The following is a 23262-nucleotide window of genomic DNA, read 5'->3' as shown; positions in this document are numbered from 1 at the left end:
TTTACCCATTCATCTGTTGATGGACATCTACGTTCTTTCCATAGTTTGGCTATTGTCGTCATTGCTGCTATAAACATTCGGGTGCACGTGCCCCTTGGGATCACTATGTTTGTATCTTTAGGGTAAATACCCAGTAGTGCAATTGCTGGGTCATAGGGTAGTTCTATTTTAAACATTTTGAGGAACCTCCATGCTGTTTTCCAGAGTGGTTTCACCAGCTTGCATTCCCACCAATAGTGTAGGAGGGTTCCCCTTTCTCCACATCCTCGCCAGCATCTGTCATTTCCTGACTTGTTAATTTTAGCTATTCTGACTGGTGTGAGGTGATATCTCATTGTGGTTTTGATTTGTATTTCCCTGATGCTGAGTGATATGAAGCACATTTTCATGTGTCTGTTGGCCATCTGGATGTCTTCTTTGCAGAAATGTCTGTTCATGTCTTCTGCCCATTTCTTGATTGGATTATTTGTTCTTTGGGTGTTGAGTTTGCTAAGTTCTTTATATATTTTGGACACTAGCCCTTTATCTGATATGTTGTTTGCAAATATCTTCTCCCATTCTGTCAGTTTTCTTTTGGTTTTGTTAACTGTTTCATTTACTGTGCAAAAGCTTTTGATCTTGATAAAATCCCAATAGTTCATTTTTGCTCTTGCTTCCCTTGCCTTTGGCGATGTTCCCAGGAAGATATTGCTGTGGCTGAGGTCGAAGAGGTTGCTGCCTGTGTTCTCCTCAAGGATTTTGCTGGATTCCTTTCTCACATTGAGGTCCTTCATCCATTTTGAGTCTATTCTCTTGTGTGGTGTAAGGAAATGGTCCAATTTCATTTTTCTGCATGTGGCTGTCCAATTTTCCCAACACCATTTATTGAAGAGGCTGTCTTTTTTCCATTGGACATTATTCCCTGCTTTGTCGAAGATTAGTTGACCATAGAGTTGAGGGTCTATTTCTGGGCTCTCTATTCTGTTCCATTGATCTATGTGTCTGTATTTGTGCCAGTAGCATGCTGTCTTGATGATGACAGCTTTGTAATAGAGCTTGAAGTCCGGAATTGTGATGCCACCAACTTTGGCTTTCTTTTTCAATATTCCTTTGGCTATTCAAAGTCTTTTCTGGTTCCATATAAATTTTAGGATTATTTGTTCCATTTCTTTGAAAAAAAAAATGGGTGGTACTTTGATAGGAATTGCATTAAATGTGTAGATTGCTTTAGGTAGCATAGACATTTTCACAATATTTATTCTTCCAATCCAGGAGCATGGAACATTTTTCCATTTCTGTGTGTCTTCCTCAATTTCTTTCATGAGTACTTTATAGTTTTCTGTGTATAGATCCTTAGCCTCTTTGGTTAGGTTTATTCCTAGGTATCTTATAGTTTTGGGTGCAATCGTAAATGGGATTGACTCCTTAATTTCTCTTTCTTCTGTCTTGTTGTTGGTGTAGAGAAATGCAACTGATTTCTGGGCATTGATTTTATATCCTGACACTTTACTGAATTCCTGTACAAGTTCTAGCAGTTTTGGAGTGGAGTCTTTTGAGTTTTCCACATATAGTATCATATCATCTGTGAAGAGTGATAGTTTGACTTCTTCTTTGCCAATTTGGATGCCTTTAATTTCCTTTTGTTGTCTGATTGCTGAGGCTAGGACTTCTAGTACTACGTTGAATAGCAGTGGTGATAATGGATACCTCTGCTGTGTTCCTGACCTTAGCGGAAAAGCTTTCAGTTTTTCTCCATTGAGAATGATATTTGCGGTGGGTTTTTCATAGATGGCTTTGATAATATTGAGGTATATGCCCTCTATCCCTACACTTTGAAGAGTTTTGATCAGGAAGGGATGCTGTACTTTGTCAAATGCTTTTTCAGCATCTATTGAGAGTATCATATGGTTCTTGTTCTTTCTTTTATTAATGTATTTTTATCACATTGATTGATTTGCGGATGTTGAACCAACCTTGCAGCCCTGGAATAAATCCCACTTGGTCGTGGTGAATAATCATTTTAATGTACTGTTGTATCCTATTGGCTAGCATTTTGGTGAGAATTTTCGCATCTGTGTTCATCAAGGATATTGGTCTGTAGTTCTCTTTTTTGATGGGATCCTTGTCTGGTTTTGGGATCAAGGTGATGCTGGCTTCATAAAATGAGTTTGAAAGTTTTCCTTCCATTTCTATTTTTTGGAACAGTTTCAGGAGACTAGGAATTAGTTCTTCTTTAAATGTTTGGTAGAATTCCCCCGGGAAGCTGTCTGGCCCTGGGCTTTTGTTTGTTTGGAGATTTTTGGTGACTGTTTCAATATCCTTACTGGTTACGGGTCTTTTCAGGCTTTCTATTTCTTCCTGGTTCAGTTGTGGTAGTTTGTATGTCTCTAGGAATGCATCCATTTCTTCCAGATTGTCAAATTTGTTGGCATAGAGTTGCTCATAGTATGTTCTTATAATTGTCTGTATTTTTTTGGTGTTATTTGTGATCTCTCCTCTTTCATTCATGATTTTATTTATTTGGGTTCTTTCTCTTTTCTTTTTGATAAGTCTGGCTAGGGGTTTATCAATCTTACTAATTCTTTCAAAGAACCAGCTCCTAGTTTTGTTGATTTGTTCTATTTTTTTTTTTTGTTTCTATTTCATTGATTTCTGCTCTGATCTTTATGATTTATCTTCTCCTGCTGAGTTTAGGGTTTTTTTCTTGTTCTTTCTCCAGCTCCTTTAGGTGTAGGGTTAGGTTGTGTACCTGAGATCTTTCTTTTTTCTTGAGAAAGGCTTGTACTGCTATATATTTTCCTCTCAGGACTGCCTTTGTTGTGTCCCACAGATTTTGAACCATTGTGTTTTCATTATCATTTGTTTCCATGAATTTTTTCAATTCTTCTTTAATTTCCTGGTTGACCCATTCATTATTTAGAAGGATGCTGTTTAGTCTCCATGTATTTGGGTTCTTTCCAAATTTCCTCTTGTGATTGAGTTCTATCTTCAGAGCACTGTGGTCTGAAAATATGCAGGGAATGATCCCAATCTTTTGATACTGGTTGAGACCTGATTTAGGACCAAGAATGTGATCTATTCTGGAGAATGTTCCATGTTTACTAGAGAAGAATGTGTATTCTGTTGCTTTGGTATGAAATATTCTGAATATATCTGTGATGTCCATCTGGTCCAGTGTCATTTAAGGCCTTGATTTCCTTGTTGATCTTTTGCTTGGATGATCTGGCCATTTCAGTGAGGGGAGTGTTAAAGTCACAGTGTGGAGATTCCTCAAGAAATTAAAAATAGAGCTTCCCTATGACCCTGCAATTGAACTACTGGGTATTTACCCCAAAGATACAGATGTAGTGAAAAGAAGGACCATCTGTACGCCAATGTTTATAGCAGCAATGGCCACGGTCGCCAAGCTGTGGAAAGAACCAAGATGCCCTTCAACGGACGAATGGATAAGGAAGATGTGGTCCATATACACTATGGAGTATTATGCCTCCATCAGAAAGGATGAATACCCAACTTTTGTAGCAACATGGACGGGACTGGAAGAGATGATGCTGAGTGAAATAAGTCAAGTAGGGAGAGTCAATTATCATATGGTTTCATGTATTTGTGGGGCATAACAAATAGCATGGAGGACAAGGGGAGATGGAGAGAAGAAGGGAGTTGAGGGAAATTGGATGTGGAGGTGAACCATGACAGACTATGGACTCTGAAAATCAATCTGAGGGTTTTGAAGGGGTGGGGGTTGGGAGGTTGGGAGGTGGTGGGTATTAGAGAGGGCACGGATTGCCTGGAGCACTGTGTGCAGTCAAAAACAATGAATAATGTTACGCTGAAAAGAAATTAAAAAAATAAAAGAAATATTAAAGGGACCCATAGAGCAAAAAGAGATCCCAAAAGTAACAAAAGCCATAAAAGAACAGAGGTAACCACAGATACAGCAACTTTACATGTAATACAATGGCAATAAATTTATATTTTAATAATTCTCTATATGTAAATGGATAAAGTGCTCCAATCAAAATACAAAGGATATCATATTTGATTAAAAGTAAAAAAAAAGACTCATCAGTACACTGTGTACAGGAGATTCATTTCAGACAGAAAGACACCTCCAGATTTCAAGTGAAGGTGTAGAGAATGATTTATCATACTAATGGACATCTAAAGAAAGTCGGACTAACCATCCTTTTATCCTTTTTCCAGAGAAAATAGAATTACACCAAAGATTACAATAAGCGATGAAGAAGGACAATATATCATTATAAATGGGTCTATACAACAGGAAGATCTAACAAATGTAAATATTTATGCCTATAACATAGGAGTAGTCAAATGTATAAATTAATTAATTTATATGTTAAATTAATTAAATGTATAAATTAATTAAAATGTATAAATTAATTAAAGGATTTCATTGAAAATACTACAATAATAGTAGTGGGCTTTAACACCCTAATCATAGCAATGAACAAATTGTCTAAGAAGAAGATAACCAAGGAAACAAGGGCTTTGACACACTGGTCCAGCTGGACTTAACAGATATAGTCAGAGCATTTCATCCTAAAGCATTCAGAAATCACATTCTTCTTCTGTGCACATGGAAAGTTTTCCAGAACAGATTACATACTGGATCATAAAACCTCAACTTTTTGAAAAAGATTGAGGTCATGCCATACATATTTTCAGACCACAATGCTATGAAACTTGAAATCTAACAATAAAACACAGAAGGACCACAAATGCATGGAGGTTAAAGGGAATCCTATTTCAGAATGAATTGGTCAACCAGAAAATTAAAGAAGAACTTTAAAAATTCATGGAAGCAAATGAAACTGAATAGATGACAGTTGGGAACCACTGGGAAGCAGTAATGGCAGTTCTTAGAGGTAAGTATATAGCAATACAAGCCCCCCCCCCAAGAGATAAGAAAAGCATCAAATGCCCAACCTAATCTTATACCTAAAGATACTGGAGATAAAAAGGACATAAACCCTAAATCGAGTGGGAGATGAGAAATAATAAAGATTAGAGCAGAGGGGCACCTAGATGGCTCAGTGGGTTAAAGCCTCTGCTTTCAGCCCAGGTCATGATCTCAGGGTCCTGGGATTGAGCCCTACATCAGGGATCTCTGCTCAGCAGGGAGTCTGCTTCCTTCCTCTCTCTCTGCCTGTCTCTCTGCCTACTTGTGATCTCTGTCTGTCTAATAAATAAATAAAATCATTAAAAAAAGATTAGAGCTGAAAGCAAAGAAACAGAAATTAAAGAAAAGAACAGAGAAATGTAACTAAGGACTGGTTCTTTGAAAGAATTCATAAGATTGTTAAACCTCTAATCAGATTTACCAAAAATGAAAGAGAAAGGACCCAAATAAATAAAAGCATAAACAAGAGAGGAGAAAACACAGCGAACACCCAATAAATGCAAACAATCATAAGGAAATATTATGAGCAATTACATGCCATAAAGCTGGGCAAGCTGAAAGAAGTGGATACGGTCCTTGAAACATAATCTACCAAAATTCAATGAGGAAGAAACAGAAAACCTAAACAGACCCAAAACCAGCAAAAAAGGGAAAAAAACTGAATTAGTTACCAAATATTTCCCAAAAAGAATCCAGAGACAAATGGCTTCTCAAGGGAATTCTGCCAAGTAATAAAATAAGAATTAATGCCCATACTTCTAAAAGTATCAAAAAATAGAAAAAAGGAAAGCAGCAAACTCCTTCTATAAGACCAGCATTGCCTTGAGGCCAAAACCACAGCAGGACTCCCCCTAAAAAGCAGAATTACGACCAGTATCCCTGATGAACAAGAATGCATATGGTCTCACCAAGATACTAGACACCAAGATACCAACAGGACCCAATGGTACAATTTAAAGGATTATTCAATATGACTATGAGGGATTTATTCCTGCTGTGTAAAGTGACTCAACCTCAGCAAGTCAATGAATGGGATACACCACATTAAAAAAAGGGACAAAATATAAAATAGAAAATGAAGGACAAGAACCATATGACATTCTCCATAGATGCAGGAAAAGCATTTCGCAAAATACTGCATCTTCTTTGAAAAACTCTCTATCATGTAGAAATAGAGGGAATATAACTCAACATCATAAAGACCATATAGGAAAGACCCACAATAGATATAATCCTCTACAGAGAAAGACTGATTTTCCCCTACATTCAGGAACACACCAGCTTTGTCCATTCTCACCACCGATGTCCAAATGTTCAGCATGGAAATGTGTGGTTCCTCTCATAGCAGATCTCCTATGCTTCTGCCTTTTGCCTCCCTATCCCTGGAAAACAATCCTACAACCGTGCAGTAGCAAGCAGTTTGTCAACACAGAGCAGAAAACTGGCATCTAGACACTCTGTTCTCAGGCAGGTTTCCTGCTGCTAAAGCTCAGTTGTAAGGTAGGTTTTTTGTTTTGTTTTGTTTTGTTTTTAAACTTTCTGAAGTCTGGGAACTCTGTCATACTCAGGCACCACCCATTTTCATGTCACCCCAGGGACCCTGAGACCAATCTTGTCACACTCAGGATTGCACCTGGCTTTCCTACCTGAGCATTTTTAAGCCAGGTACACCCCCAAAGTAGCAGACTTCTAAATGTTACCATTTTCTGATCCGCTGCTAATAAGACTTTGTGGTAGCTTCCTCAGGCAGGTTCCCACACCTATGCTATATAACACCAGATTCAAATCTGACCACCACCTCCCTTCCGAATGGTGGGCCCTTTTCTACTTGTAGACCTGCAGCATTTGTTTTCTCAGATCTCTGATTCATTTATTGTGTGTTCTGAATGATCTGATAAATATTTACTTGTATTTGAGGGAAGAGACAAACTTAAGTCCTCCTCCCACTTCTTTCAGTTGGAAGCTAGAATGAAGACAGTGAACCTGCTGACAGGCTGGATTTTGTTCTCCCCCATCTGTGAGAGCTGAATAACGTTTTGGCAAAAGGTAATGACTTGGGACACAGCATCATCCTTGCTTGGTTTAGGTTTATTTTGGGAAGACATAGCAAACATAATAGCTACCATCTTCTACATTTATATTTAAGATTTAGTGGAGGGGTGGAAAGTAGCATTTACTTGAATGTTGTATTATGAACTTACCCATGAAGTGTGACAGTTCATGGGGTTTAATGGTCCATGTCTTCATTAATACTGGCGATAGCATTTCAGGGAATGGTGACGCTGAGTGACACATTTAGCTTTATACTGGTTGAGTCTTTCAGCCTCACCATGAACTTCACTATAAGTACATCCCAAAGATGAATCTTTCATCCTGAAAGAAAGTTAACCTGTTTTCCATTCGATGATGTCAGAAAGGTCACTGAAAAAGCCCTTGGACATTGGCCAACTGAGCTACCTGGTGACCGGCCACCGAAATAAGACCAATTTGTGAGTGCCTGGCTGATTCACCAGGGCATGGTGGTGACATCACAAGAAGGCATTGTGCTGCCCCAGGGTGAGGCCAGCAAGACGGGCTAGGCTGTGCCGCTGATGGGGAGGCCACCTGAGCCGCCTCCTCAAAGTTTCCCCAGAAGGCTGTGGAATGGACCCGTGCTCACTCAGCAGTAAGACCCCGAGAAATTGGAAGAAGCGCTTTTCCTTCCAGAAGTCTTTCCAGGGGAGCAGCTTCTCCTTCAGGCAGAGCAGGGAGACTGCAGAAAAGCGGGGAAGAAGTCACCAGTGAGGCCAGAGCCTCTGAGGACCGGACCTCCAGGGACATCTCTGCAGCCTCCACAGAGATGGGCACTGCCCCTGGGAGCAGGTGGCAGCCGGTCGAGGAGGGTGCGGTGTGGACCTGACCTCCAAGGGCACTGCTCCATCTGCTTCAGAGATGAGCCCGGCCTGGGGGAGCTGGCGTTGGTGATGGGCATGGAGTGGGCTGCACAGAAAGAGGGGCTGCGGGGGCGACCCACAGGAGGCCCAGCCCCAAAAGGCGGGAGGAGTCAGGTCAGCCTGGTCAGCCTGCACAGCCCCCACACAGGGAGCCCAGCCAAGTGTTGTCCAGAAGTCCCCTGGTGGAGGCAGCAAGGAAAAGGGCCCAATTGTTGAGGTAATCCAAGAAATTTTCTCCAAGTTTGTTGCAGGGGTGCCAGACACTGGTTTTGGAGAACTTGTCTGCAATCAGGGATTGATTTCAAGGATGTCTTTTTTCTTTCCCTTTTTTTTTTTTAAGCGACAAATTTGGTTCCCCCTCCTTCCCCACAGATCCCATCTTAAATCACTGTTACCCTATTCCAACAGGTCCAGGAGACCTTAAACAGCTTCCTCTGCCATGGTTCTCTTTTGTTTTTAAATTTTGAATCATTATTAATTTTTTTTGCATACTTTGCATCTTTGTTCTAAAATATAAACTTTTTTGTCAATCTATGTACATGCCTATATATGAAGGATATGTGTGGGCCCAAAGTGATAGGATTATTTCTTAACAGAATATTTACCTAGTTGTACTACTTTCTGTATTTAGCTATAGTATTTTTGAAAAAAAATGTCTTTGGGGCTCCTGGGTGGCTAAGTTGGTTAAACTTCTGCCTTAGGCTCAGCTCATGATCCCAGGGTCCTGATAGTGAGCCCTGCATCTGGCTTCCTGGTTGGTGCATTGCCTGATTATCCCTCTCCTGCTCCCTTTGCTTGTGCTTCCTGTGAAACAAATACAATCTTTTTCTTTTTTTTAAAGTTAATTTAAAATATAAGTAAAAATAAGAAAATGAAATGTAATTTTCTTTGCCTGTCACTAATTTTCCAGTGCAGTAATAGTGACAGCAATAGTAATAGAGCAAAGTTGGATACTTTGTTAAAACCAATGAGTGTATTGAAACTTTTCGAGAATAAAGTCCCTGAGAAATGCAAGGATGACATGTGTACGGATAAAAAAGGTATGATGGTTACTATGCTGATTTTAGTGGCAATGGTGAAGATGGTAAAAAAAAAAGAAATCACGGCTACTGTGCTTGGGTCACTCATGCTACTCAGATTCGACACATCCAGTATAAACTATCCCATGTAGTCTTGTCATTTTTTTTTTGCTTTTTCTTCAGATTTATTTAGGTATAATTGACAAAAATTTCATATATATAAGGTACACAGTTTCATTTAAGAATTACACTTTCCAATAATCACTACAAAGTGCATATCCACCAATTCACTTATCTTGTGCATATGGTATGTGTGTGTGTGTGTGTGTGTGTGTGTGTAAGAATACTACCAACTGGTGAGATCTCCAGTAACAGGAAATTTCCAATGTACCATGTCGTTAACTATATATAAGTTGCTGTAAATATAACTTATTCAACATGTCTACTGGAAACTTAGCATTTGACCCACATCTTCCCAATTTTCCCTGCCTTTAGTCACTGACAATTGCTATTCTACTCTTCTAAAGATTGACTATTAGATTTCATTTACAATTGTAATTATAAAGGGTTTGTTTTTCTATGTCTGGCTTATTTCACTTCTCTCAATGTCCTCCAGGTTCATCCATGATACTTTTATTTCATTTTTCCATTCATTTGTCAATGAATAGGTCAAATTAATTTCCACATTTTATCTATTGTGAGTCACACTGCAATAATGATTACAAGAGTAAAATATAGCTTCAAATTTGATTTCATATCATTTTATTTCCTTTGCATAGATATCCAGAAGTGGGATTGTTGGAACTTATGACCTTATGTTATGGTCATAACATAAACATAAAACTTATGATAGTTTTACTTTCAACTGTTTGAAAAACTTCTATACTATTTTCCATTATGGCTGTACTAATTTATATCCCCTTCAATAGTGCTCAAGTGTTGTTTTTTCTCCACATTCTCTCCAACAGACATCATTTTGTTCAATTACTGATAACAACCATTCCAAGAAGTGTGAGATCATATCTCATGATTCTGATCTGCTCTCCTGATGAGTTAAATGCTCAAAGAGTTGAATTCATTAATCCAAGTTTACATTTCTAGTAAGTGACAGCTAGCATTAGATCTAACATTGGCTTCAAAAATCTACAGCATGTTTTACAATAAAGCAAAATAAACTTCTCTTCAGTCTGAATCTAAAGACAAAGTATATGTATATACTGATAAATCAGATATCTCTCCATGTATCTCTCTACCTATTTACCTATTTCTCAGTACTGATTCTCTGATGTGATATTTCATGAAGATATATATACAGAAACACACAGATATAGGCACATACGAATACTATACATTTTAGATCTCTGTGTACAATAAAATCCTTAGGATCAAAAGCTTTATAGCCATCTAAAAAATAAAAAAATACACATTGGTTAACTATTTTAAATGAGCCTTAATTCCTCAGTCATGAAAGCATCCTGAACTCTGTACTGTTTGTCTTTAATAGAAACTGTTGTGGAAACATTAGAAGGCATGAAAATTTTCATGTATGAATCATTGCAGAGATACTGTAGGGAACTGTGTTTGGCTGGACGGACTCCAGAGGATTGTCCTCTCAGCAACCCGATACATTCCAGGGAAGTCATTTCATAATACCGTAAAATCTAGATAACGGATAGCAATGCAAAATAATTATTATCTATGGGCATGCAGATACAAGTTTGAACAATTTTTTTTAAAGAACCAAGGTATTCTTTGTGCAGCCAGTAGGTTCATGGTAGTCCTGTGGAAAAAGTTCTGCTAGGTCTTTTAGAGAACTCTTCCCGCATAGGGGGAAAGAAGTTTATTTTGGTTAAGTTCACACAAAAGTATGACAGAGTTCTTGAAAAGAGAGGAAGCAACCCAAATTTATATGAAATTTGGTGATTTTTGTTTTTTACATTCAGATGCTTATTAAAGTTTAGTCTGAGATTTCTCATAAAATTTTAGGAAAAATGATAGAAATTTCTTTGTTAAATGCGCATTCTTGTTGCAACTATGCAATAATCAGACAAAATTGATTGTGACCAGACTTATTTAGTGATCTGAATGATCTTTTTTTGAGATTCGTTTGCTTCAGAAGAAAATTCTACATTGTCTGGTATCTAGAGGACACATTTCTTGATTTGCCAATGGATCATATATAGTTCTAACTTAATTACTTCTCATCACATGGAATCCACATTTAATCTTTATGATAATGATCCTATATTTGAAAAATCACTTTATTCTGTAAATATGTGAATCAATAAAGTGAGAGGCTCTTCAAGTCTTATTTGCAATTGAATAGGAACATTGGAAACCTAGGAAAAAGAATATCTGTAATATTGATAATGCTTATTAAATGATATTAAGCTAAATTCAAAATGGTAATATGCAAATTATGTATAATTTACATTATTTAGAGGACTTTTCTCATTATGATGTAGGAATAAACTAAATATATACATTTACAAAACAATTTACAGGGGAGAAAATAAAGAGGAGGTTGATCTTTGTAAGCAAAACCATGTAGGGCAACTTTGGTATTGGGGCAGGACATGGGTCAGAGTTCATTGAGAGGATCTGGAAGTGATGTGTGTATTATCTACACTCTTGATTAAAGTTGTATTTTTGCAGGGAACAAGAGAAAATAAGATTAAGACTGAAATAGATAATAATAGAAAATAAGATTAAGACTGAAATATCTTGAAATGACAATAGAGAAGAAATAAACCTATTTATTGAGGCATAAATAGCTTGTATAAATTCTTGACTCTGTTTCATCTCTGGTACATTTTTAATTAATAGGTTTAATACTTTTCTTTTAATTTCTACTTAGTTTTGAGCAGTTAAAAATGACCATTTCTATTTCATAATTGTTGCCTAAAATATTTAGTGTTAAGATATGATTCTTTTTAAATACAAATTTAATATATAAATATCTGCATCTATTTACCATCTGTGTTAAGACAGGAAATCCAATGAATTCCCTTAAATTTCTGAAACTTGATTTATCATCAGCAACTATCTGTAGTCGTATTGATGGTTGTCTCAACCTCAAGAGACTTTGGTCAGGAATAAATAAAACAAATTCCTGGCACCAATCTCACATATGGTAGGTTCCACCCCGGGGAGATGGTCAATAGAAGTGTATAGTCCTATCCTCTCTGCCATGTATGGACCTTCTTCAGGTTCAAGCCTTCGTTCTCCAACTGACTAAGAAACCACCTCTTTCCCTTTTACTCCACTCCCTATTGACAGTAATGCTGATGCCAGACCCAAAAGTTCGAGTGAAGCTTAAATGATTGAAGCAGATGCAAATCTTTTGCAAAGTAAATAGACTGGCTTTCATAATGCCATTGGGTAAAATTAAAATAACGGAGAAATAATCTAATTATGTTTACAAGACAATATAATTCTTCACATTAGAGTTTGGAACGAGATACTCAATATCTAAAGTGGCTTCTGTATCAGAGGCAGTACCTCTTTAACTATAAACACAACCAGCTTTCCCAGTTTTTCCTCTGCAAGTTGACAGTGATCACCCAATAATTGAAAATCAACTGCTTCACATAGACCCAGAACCCTGATGTAGGTATTTCCCAGTAGATTAGGAGATGCACATCTGCAATAATTTGAGTACATGTAAATTACTAAGTGAAATAACTTTTTTTTTATGACTTCAGTATATTATTCCAAGAATGCATGGACATTGCATCAACAGACCATAGGATAAAATGATGGTCCCACAACCTATGTCTCTTGACACCGAGGCAGATACTTCAAACCCATTTACAATTTTTACCAGTACTTCTTCATTTTTTAAAAGATTTTATTTATTTATTTGACAGACAGAGATCACAAGTAGGCAGAGAGGCAGGCAGAGAGAGAGGGAGGAAGCAGGCTCCCTGCTGAGCAGAGAACTCGACGCAGGGTTCGATCCCAGGACCCTGAGATCATGATCTGAGCCTCGATCCCAGGACCCTGAGATCATGACCTGAGCCAAAGGCAGAGGCTTTAACCCGCTAAGCCACCCAGGAGCCCCCTTCCTCAGTTTTTTTTAAATAATACACTCATCTCTAATCTTGATTCTGAAATCTGAAATACCATGCCATGATTTATAACTCAACCAATGCAAAGCTAAACATGTCTAGGAATCACAATGTACAGATTTGAGGCCTCTCAGGACCACAGAGGGGCACAGACATAGGTGCTAATATGAAGGTGGTGTGTAGAGTATTGGAAAGAGGCCCAGGACAGGAAGAATGAGCAGGGGCTTGCTATGGGCAGGTGCAGGGAACAGGGCAGAGAAATCAAGGAAGAGCAGGAAGAGCAGTTACTGAACTGCCATCTCTCTCCACACTGCAGCCTGTGCTGTTGCCAAGCTTTTATAACTGCCCCAGGACATCACAATTCCTTCTTCATGTGATGTCATCACCATGCAAAGTAATCAGTATGCCCTGGCCAATCATCAGGGATTTCTCAGATTAGCCTCATTCTGGTGACCAATCACCAGACAGGTCAGCTGACTAGTTATTGTTGGCTTTCTCAGTGACATTCCTGACTGATATTATCACCTGGAAACCATGTTTTAAAGGAAAACAAGTAAACTGTCCTTCAAGATGAAAAGTTAATATTTGAGCTGTATTTATACTGAAGGTCATGGTGAGGCTGAAAGACTCAACCAATGCAAAGCTAAATGTGTCCCTTAGAGGCACCATTAATTAAAACACTTACCTGGATATTAATGAAAACATTAGGCATTAGACCCCATGAAGGTCACAGTTGTGGGTAACTCAGACCACATGGCAATAGAGCAAATGCTACTCTCAACTCATCCATCAAGGCTTAAATATAAGTGTAGAAAATAACAGGCATTATGTTTGGTTCATAATAATAAAGGGGAGAGATCATGACCAATGTAAAAGAAACAGAGAATTCTTAGAACATATTATCAGCAACTATACAGCAATGAATTAGGCCATCTGGAACAAATAGATGCATTCATGGAAACTTGTAATCTACCAAGTCCAAAACAGGAAAAAATAGATAATCTGAGCAGACCATAACCAGCATGGAAATTGAAGCAGTAATCACAAAGCTCCCCAAAAAACTAGATTCCAAGATGAGATAGCTTCCCAGGGGAATTCTACCAAACATTGAAAGAATAAATCATACATCTTCTACTGAAGCTGTTTCAAAAAAAAAAAAAAGAAAGAAAGAAAAAAGAAAAGAAAAGAAAAGAAAAAAGAAAAAGGAAAAGAAAAGAAAGAAAGAAAGAAATGGATGGTGTCCAAAATCATTTTATGAGGCAACCATTAGCTTGATCCAAAAAGCAGACAAAGACCTCATTGGAAAGAATTACAGACCAATAACCTTGATGAACAGTAATGCCAAAATACTCAGCAAGATACTAGCCAATAAGATCCCATGGAATGTTAAAAGAGCTATTCACGATGAAGGGAGATCAATTCCTGGGATGCAAGGAAGGTTCAACATTGACAAGTGCATTGATGTGATAGATCATATCAACAAAAGAATGACAAGAAATATATCATCCTCTCAACTGATGCAGAATAATCATTTGGCAAAATACAACATCCTTTCCAGATGAAAACTCCTCAAAATATAGGGTTAGAAGGCACATGTTTCATAAAAGCCATCTCTGAAAAACACACAGAAAATGTCATTCTCAATGGGAAAAATCTGAGAGCTTTTCCCTTTAGGTCAGGAACATGATAGGGATGCCCATTCTCACCACTTTTGTTCAATAGAGTATTAGAAGTCCTATCCTCAGCATTTGTACAACAAAAAGAAAATGGATTCAAATTGGCAAAGAAGTCAAACTCTCTCTTTGCTTATGACAATATACTTTATGAGGAAACCCCAAAAGACTCCACCTCTAAATTACTTGAACTCTTAACAGCAATTCAGTAATATGAAGGACTCAAAATGAATGCACAGAAATCAGTTGCTTTTCTATATACTAACAATCTGAAGGGAGAAAGAGAAAGTAAGGTTTCAATTCCATTTACTATAGCATTCAAACCCATAGGATACCTATTAATAAACCTAATCAAAGATATCAAGGATCTGTACTATAGAAACTACAGAACACTTATGAAAGAAACTGAGGAAGACACAAAGAGATGGAAAAACTTCTATGCTCATAGATTAGAAGAAAAAACATTGTGAAAATGTCTAAGCTTCCCAGATCAATCTATACATTCAATGCAATCCCTATCAAAATAACCTTGATATTCTTCCCAGAGCTAAAACAAGCAATCCTAAAATTTGCATGTAGCCAGAAAAACCCCTAATTGCCAGGGGATTGTTGAAAAAGAAAACCAAAGCTTGCAACATCACAATTCCTGTTTGCAAGCAAGTTTACAAAGCTGTGATCATCAAGACAGCATGGTAATGACACAAAAACAGACCTAGCACTCAATGGGAGAGAATAGAGGGCCCAGAAAAACCCCTTGACTCTATAGCCAACTGATCTTTAATAAAGCAGGAAAGAATATCCAATGGAATAAAAGGCAATGTCTTTGATAAATGATGGTGGGAAAATTGGACAGTCACATTCAGAAGAATGACACTGGTCCATTCTCTTATACCACATGTAACAAAAAATACAAAATGGATGAAATACCTCAATGGGAGAGAGGAATTCTTCAAAATCCTAGAGGAGAACCCCAGGCAGCAACCTCTTCAACCTCAGCCACAGTAACTTCCTGCAACACAGGTCTCTAAAGGCAAGGGAAACAAAAGCAAAAATGAACTACTGTTTCTCAAGATAAAAAGCTTCTGCACAGCCAAGGGAACAATCAACATGACTTCTGATTGGGAGAAGATATTTGAAAATGATATATTCAATAAGGACTTAATAGCCAAAATAAAGAAGTTATACATGAGAGACGTAATATTCAAAATCTGAATAAATATATTTGTTTACCCTCTGAATAAACTGTAACTCAACTATTAAAACAGCTACACAAATTATCAGAACTTGTTTCTAAATTTTGTCCTATACATATGATGAGCAATTGTTATTTTAATGTTACTCATATCTCAGTGAATGAGACATGAGAATTGTATTCACTTCTCACATTGAGTGAGTTTATGAGTGAATACACTCATAAAACATCAAGTATTCTCCTTCATTTCTGAAGATGTCCCCTGATCATGATTCCTGTTTAGTCTTTATGGAGTTACCTAAAATGGCAAGAGCAGGGATGAGAGAAGAGTATACACAGTGGTTTGAAAAATAGTCTATTCAGAAAAATGACTTCATTGATAGGATGACGGGAGAACCGATATCAGCTTGAGAAACCAGTACATTTGTAACTATGCATGATAACAAAGGGTACATGTCTTATGGGTATTTTTATTGTTACTTATCATTTAAATGCTTAAGATAATTTTCATTAGAATTAATAAAGAAACTAATAAAAATTAGAATTAACAATTGATAGGCTTTTTAAAGAATTTATTTATTTATTTGACAGAGAGAGATCACAAATAGGCAGAGAGGCAGGCATAGAGAGAGAGCGAGAAGCAGGCACTCCGCTGAGCAGAGAACACAATTCAGGGCTCTATCTCAGGACCCTGAGATTATGAACCAAGCTGAAGGCAGAGGCCTAACCCACTGAGCCACCCAGGCACCCCAACAATTGATAGATTTAAGCATTTAATTAACAATAGCCATTCAAAGGAAAATCTTATTTTACTAAAGTCTATTAAAATATACATATTTTATAGATTTTGTATATCTCATATTTTCATATAGATATATAATTAAATGTTAAAAAGTAAATAAATTTTTACATACTTGTGTGTTTAAAAAAAATGAATCTCTCTTTAAGCCTTAAACAAAACATTATAGAATTCTTGAAAGAATTGTTGTTGTACCTTGTATTCTACTGTAAAATGGTAGTAAATATAGTGGAATTGATATTTTAATCAATGGCTGACATCTACAATCATCAAAGCACTTCTTTTCTCTATTTATGGTAAATTAAACTAAGGTCTACACTTAATACTATATTCATGTAAATACAGTCACTAAATAATTATAATTCTCTGACAAAATACATAGCACATCTATGAATGGTAATGGACCTGCAAATGTGAGAATTTGTCCAAACCAAGGTATTTTTAGTAAAATAATTGAATTTGAAACAGACATATTATCACTGACTGGTACAGCTAAGATGAGATGAGTGAAAAGTTCCTATGGTTTAAATTAACTCCTAAGATTATGATCTTTTAGAAAGTGTGGGTATTGGTTTTTTGTGTTCCCCCTGCCCCTTTGCTTCTTAATCAAGACTGTAGTGTTGTCAATCTGCCTCACAAAATAAATCCTAAGAATGTTTCTTTAAAAAAAAAAAAAGACTAAGCCTCCCCCTGTTATTTACAGTGTCCCATTATTCCCGGAGCCATCGTGCACCCTTCCCATGGGTCCCATCACCCTCAGATAAAGGCGCCACCTCTTCTGCCCCGGCCTAGCCAGGCTCCAGGGTACGAGCTGCAGGCCAATGGCAGTTCTGGGGCCCAGACCCAGAGGAGACCCTGGCTGCTGGGAGCAGGGCGGCGTCCTACCCATGGCCCAGAATGAAGAGCCTCCAAGGTCACCCCTGAAGGCAGGCCACCCCGCCGAGAAGTAGGCGCCCTGGGAGGGGGGAGGCCTCCAAGTTGGGCTAGGTTGCCGCCTCTGACAGGGAGGCCATCTTGGTCGCCTGCTGGATGTCTCCCCCAAAGGCTAGGGACCAGACCTGCACTAACCCAGCAGCAAGAGACCCCTAGAAACAAGAAGAAACACTTTTCCTTTCCGAAGTCTTTATGGTGGAGGGACTTCTCCTTCAGGAAGAGCAGCGAGGCCACAGGAGAGTGGAAGAGGCCTGGGGGAGGGGGCAGGAAAACCTCCACTGAAGGCCAGGACGACCAGGCCTCCAGGGGCAGGGGCACAGCTTCAGCTGCCACAGAGATGGGGCTGGCCTCTGGGTGGAGCAGGTGGCAGGCCAGGCAGGAGGGGCCTGCAGGGGAGGAGGGGGCAGCTAGGGCAACCCACAGAAGCCCAACATCAGGAAGGGAGCAGACTGTTCAGCTTGGTCAGCCTGCCCAACCCTTGCACTGGATACCCAAGGGAGTATAGTCCAGAAGCCCCCCAGTGCAGTCACCAGAGGAAAAGGACCTGATTGTTGAGATAATCCAGAAAGTTTTCTCCCTCTTTATTTGTTGCAGGGGTGCCAGCTACTGGTTTTGGAGAACTTGTCTATAACCAGGGATCGATTTTAAACTTTTGTTTTGTGTTGTTTTGTTTTGGTTTGGTTTGATTTTTTACTTTTTATTAAGTGGATAATTTGCCCTCCTTCCCTACAGATTCCCTCATAAAGCTCTCTGTTACCAACATTCCAACAGGTCAAGGAAAGTTTAAACACCTTTCTCTGCCTTGATTCTCCTTTGTTTTTGTTTTTGTTTGCATCAGTTTAAAGTTTATTGCATACTTTGCATCTTTATTCAAAAATGTAAACTTTATCTATGTGCAGGCCCATATATGAAGGAAATGGGTGGGCCCAAAGAGATAGGCTTATTTTTTTAACACAAATTTTGTCTAATTTTACTGCTTTCTGTATTTAACTATGGTATAAAAAAAAATTGTCTTTGGGGTTCCTGGGTGGCTAAGTCAGTTAAACTTCTTCCTTAGGCTCTGCTCATGATCCCAGGCCCCCGATAGTGAGCCCTGCATCTGGCCCCCTGGTTGGTGGGGTGCCTGCTTATCCCTCTCCTGCTCTCTTTGCTTGTGCTTTCTGTCAAATAAATAAATACAATCTTTTTTTAAAAAGTTAACTTAAAAAATAAGCAATAATAAAAACATAAAATAAAAATTTATTTGCCTATTACTAACTTTCCAGTGCAGTAATAGTTACATCTGTGATAGCAAAGTAGGATGTTTTGTGAAAATCAATGAGTGTTTTGAAACTCTGTGGGAACAATGTCTCTGAAAAATCCAAATATGATATGTGTATGGATAAAAATGTATGATGGTAACTATGTTGATTTTAGTGGCAATAGTGAATATAGTAAAAAATGTCACAATTAGTGGGCATGGGTCACTCATGCCACTCAGATTTGACATATCCAGTATAAATTATACAATTCAGTCTTGTCTTTTTTTCCCGTTTTTTTTCCTTCAGATTTATTTAGGAATGATTGACAAAAATGTTTTATATATATATATATATATATATATATATATATATATATATATTGCACAGCTTTATTTAAAATACTTCCACACTTTCGGGGTGCCTAGGTGGCTCAGTGGGTTAAAGCCTCTGCCTTCGGCTTGGGTCATGATCCCAGGGCCCTGGGATTGAGCCCCGCATCGGGCTCTCTGCTCAGCGAGGAGCCTGCTTTCTCCTCTCTCTCTCTCCCTGCCTCTTTACCTACTTGTAGATCTCTGTCTGTCAAATAAATAAATAAAATCTTAAAAATAAAAAAATAAAAAATAAAATACTTACACTTTCCGATAATCACTACAAAGTGCATATCCACCAATTCACTTAGCTTGTGTGTGTGTGTGTGTGTGTGTGTGTGTGTGTGTGTGAACACTACCAACTGGTGAGATCTACAGTAACAGAAAATTTCCAATATACAATGTTGTTAACTATATATAAATTGCTCTAAATAGAATTTGTTCAACATGTACACTGAAAAATTAGCATTTCACCCACATCTTTCCATTTCTCCCTGCCTTCAGTCACTGATAATTGCCATTCTACTCTTTACTTTTAAAGATGGACTATTAGATTTCATATGCAATTGTAATTATTGTAATCATTTTTTCATTTATTTGTCAATGAACTTGTAAAATTAATTTCCATATTTTATCCATTATGAGTCAGACTGCAATAATGATTACAAGAGTAAAGTATAGATTCAAATTTGATTTCATATCATTTTACTTCCTTTGGGTATATATCCAGAGGTGGGATTGTTGGAATATATGGGAGTTTTACTTTTAACTTTTTGAAGAACTTCTATACTATTTTCCATAAAGGTTGTAGTAATATGTAGTCCAATCAGTAGTGCTCAAGTGTTGTGTTTTCACCACATTCTCTCCAAAATGCATTATTTTTTTCAATTATTAATTATAGGCATTCTAGGAATTGTGAGATCATATCTCATGATTTTGATCTGCTATACTTATGAGGTAAAGGTCAGAGAGTTGGATTCACTAATCCATGTTTACATTTCTAGTAAGTGACAGCTAGCATTAGATTTAGCATTGTCTCCAAAAATCTGCAGCTTGTTTTGCAATAAAGCAAAATAAACTTCTTTTCAATCTGAATTCAAAGTCAAAGTATATACTGGTAAATCAGATATATCTCCATATATCTGTCTACCTACTTAGCTATTTATCAGTGCTAATTCGCTATTGTGAGATTTCATGAAGGTATTTATAGAAACACACAGATATATGCACATACAAATACTGTGCATTTTAGATCTCTGGGTACAATAAAAATTTTAGGATTACAAGCTCTCTATCTATGTAAACAAATGAAAATACACATTGCTTAAATATTTAAGAAGCACATTAATTCCTAAGTCACTAAAGTATTCTGAACTCTATACTGTTTGTCCATTTTAATAGAAACTGTTGTGGAAATATTAGAAGGCATGAAAAAGTCCATGTATAACATTGCAGAGATACTGTAGGGACCTGTGCTTGGCTAGATTCCAGAGGATTCTCCTCTCAGTAATCTGATTCATTCTAGGAAAGTCATTTCATGATACTGTAAAATCTAGATAACAAATAGCAATGCAAAATAATTATCTATGGACATACAGATACAAGTATGAACACATTTTCCGAAGAACCAAGGTGGACTTTGTGCAGCCAGTAATTTTAAGGGAGTCCTTGGGAAAAAAATCTGATTGGTCTTTTAAAGAACTCTTCCCTTATAGGTCAGTAAAGAACTTTAATTTGGTAAAGTTCACACAAAAGTATGACAGGGTTCTTGAAAAGAGAAGAAGCAATCCAAATTTATATGAAAACTGGTGTTTTGTTTTTTTTTACATTCAGATGATTATAAAAGTTTAGTCTGAGAATTCTTACAACGTTTTAGGCAAAAAAGTAGAAATTTCTTTGTTAAATGCACTTTATTTTTCCAACTATGCAATAATTGAAAAAAATTATTGTGACCAGACTTATTTAGTGATCCCAATGAGCTTTCTTTGAGATTTGTTTGCTTCAGAAGAAAATTCTTCATTGTCTGATATCTAGAGGACACATTTCCAGATTTGACACTGGATAGCTATATAGTTTTAACTAAATTACGCCTCATCACCTGGAATCCACATTTAGTCTTTATCATAATGATCTTATATTTGAAAAATCGCTTTATTCTGTAAATATGTGAATCAATAAAGTGAGAGGTTTTTCAAATTTTATTTGCAATTGAATACGAACATGGAAGACAGGGAAAATAATATATGTAATATAGATAATGCTTATTAAATATTCTGAAACTAAAATAAAAATGGTAATATGCAAATTATTAAAACAAACCAAAAGGATATATATCTACAGTGTGATCTGATAGACTACTATAATTTCGGAAGTCTTAGGACTTAATTATAGAAAAAAAATTACTGCCTGTGTGTCGCAAAATATATTTAAGTATGGGTCTATAATTTATGCATTTACACTGCCTTACAATGCATATAAAACAAGTACTAAGCCTGATGTTGATAATAACTAAACTTATACAGAAAAATAAAATATGGGTATCTTAATAAAGTTACAGAAATATATTATCCTTACAAATTTACACATTTCTATGAAATATTTTGGAGATGACATTCATATGACATCATGATTTTTAACTATGAGGAATTTTTTTTTCAAAATATGTGTTAATTTTTTTAAGAGCTGTAATGTGCCCTGAATAAGTCACAGTGGAACTAAAATAATGAATTAATAAGAGATTGTTTTTTCTGTACTTATTATGTGTCTCCCTTTAGGGGAAACTAAATTAATGACCCATGGAAAATATTAACCAAACATCAACTGATTTATTCCTATTGGGGTTATTCTCACCATGAAGAATTGTCCTGTTTCTCTTCATTCTCAGTTTTCTCCTTTTCCTAATGGCTTTTTTTTGGTAACCTGTCCATGATCATCCTGGACACCCATATCCACACACCCATGTATTTTCTACTTAGTCAAATCCCTCATGGACCTGAACTATATCTCCAGGATTGTCCCCAAGATGGTTTCTGATTATCTCTCTGGAAACAAGTGTGCAACTCAGAGTTTCTTTTTCATTAATTTATCTGATGCAGATGGATTTTTATTGACCTCTGTGGCCTATGATCTTTATGCAGCAAATTTGCTTTCCTCTCCACTATGCTGTTTGTATGAGCAAAAGAGTTTGTGTGGTGACCATAAGAGGATCTTTGATCATGTGCTCAATCAACTCCTGTGCCCACACTGCATATGGCTTCTGTATCCCTTAGTATAGATCCAAAACCATCAACCATTTCTTTTGTGATGTTCCAGCCATGTTGACTCTGGCCTGCATGGCCACCTGGGTCTATGAGTACAGAGTGTTTGTCAGCATCACTCTCTTCCTTATGTTTCCTTTCATTGGCATTGCATGTTCCTATGGCCTCATTGTCCATGCTATTTTCCACATGCCACATGCAGTCAACAGAAGGGAAGAAGAAAGCCTACAGCACTCATCTTACTGTGGTGACTTTCTACTATGCACCCTTTGTTTACACTTACTTATGCCCAAGATCCTTCCAAACTCCACAGAGGACAAGGTCCTTGCTGTCTCCTGCCCCATCCTGACCCCAGTGGTCAACCCCATCATTTACAGTCTGAGAAACAAGATGATGGGGACCATAAGAAGAGATATTCAGGGGATCTGCTCTGTAGAAATGTAAAAAAGTTCTCACTAGTCCTGCTTCTTAGAAGTCCATTAATTTCACCTTGTACTCTTTAAACAATGCCATTCCATCCCATTTCAGGATTTCAGACAAAGGTTCCATTAATTCAGAAAAACAAATAATAGGGATTTGACAAGATAATATATAGTACCAGTCACTCTATTTTTGTGGTAATTTTTCTTTTGTTTTCTTACAAATAATTTATTAAATGTAAGTTGATGTCTAAAAGCCACAGAGATTCTCAATAGTTTGCATACATAAGCAATACTGTATATTAGACGACAGTACCCAAAATATGGAAGGAGTCCAGTTGTCAGTCAACAGATAAATGACTAAAGAAGAAAAGGTGTTTATACCATTATATAAATCTATACAGATGTATAAATATGTGTGTATACATTTTTATATATAGATATAGATATATAAATTA

The 23262-nt window shown here is 37.1% G+C and overlaps 1 pseudogene; it reads left to right on the top strand.

Moving 5' to 3' along the window:
* Window positions 1–21923: 21923 nt before the first annotated feature.
* Window positions 21924–22829, top strand: LOC111140216 (annotated as a pseudogene).
* Window positions 22830–23262: the final 433 nt, after the last annotated feature.

This window comes from Enhydra lutris, unplaced genomic scaffold (assembly GCF_002288905.1).
Source record: "Enhydra lutris kenyoni isolate GAN:26980312 unplaced genomic scaffold, ASM228890v2 scaffoldscaffold257, whole genome shotgun sequence".
NCBI lineage: Eukaryota > Metazoa > Chordata > Mammalia > Carnivora > Mustelidae > Enhydra > Enhydra lutris.
Note: the sequence above shows the minus strand (reverse complement) of the source record. Positions and strands in the feature narration are given on the sequence as shown.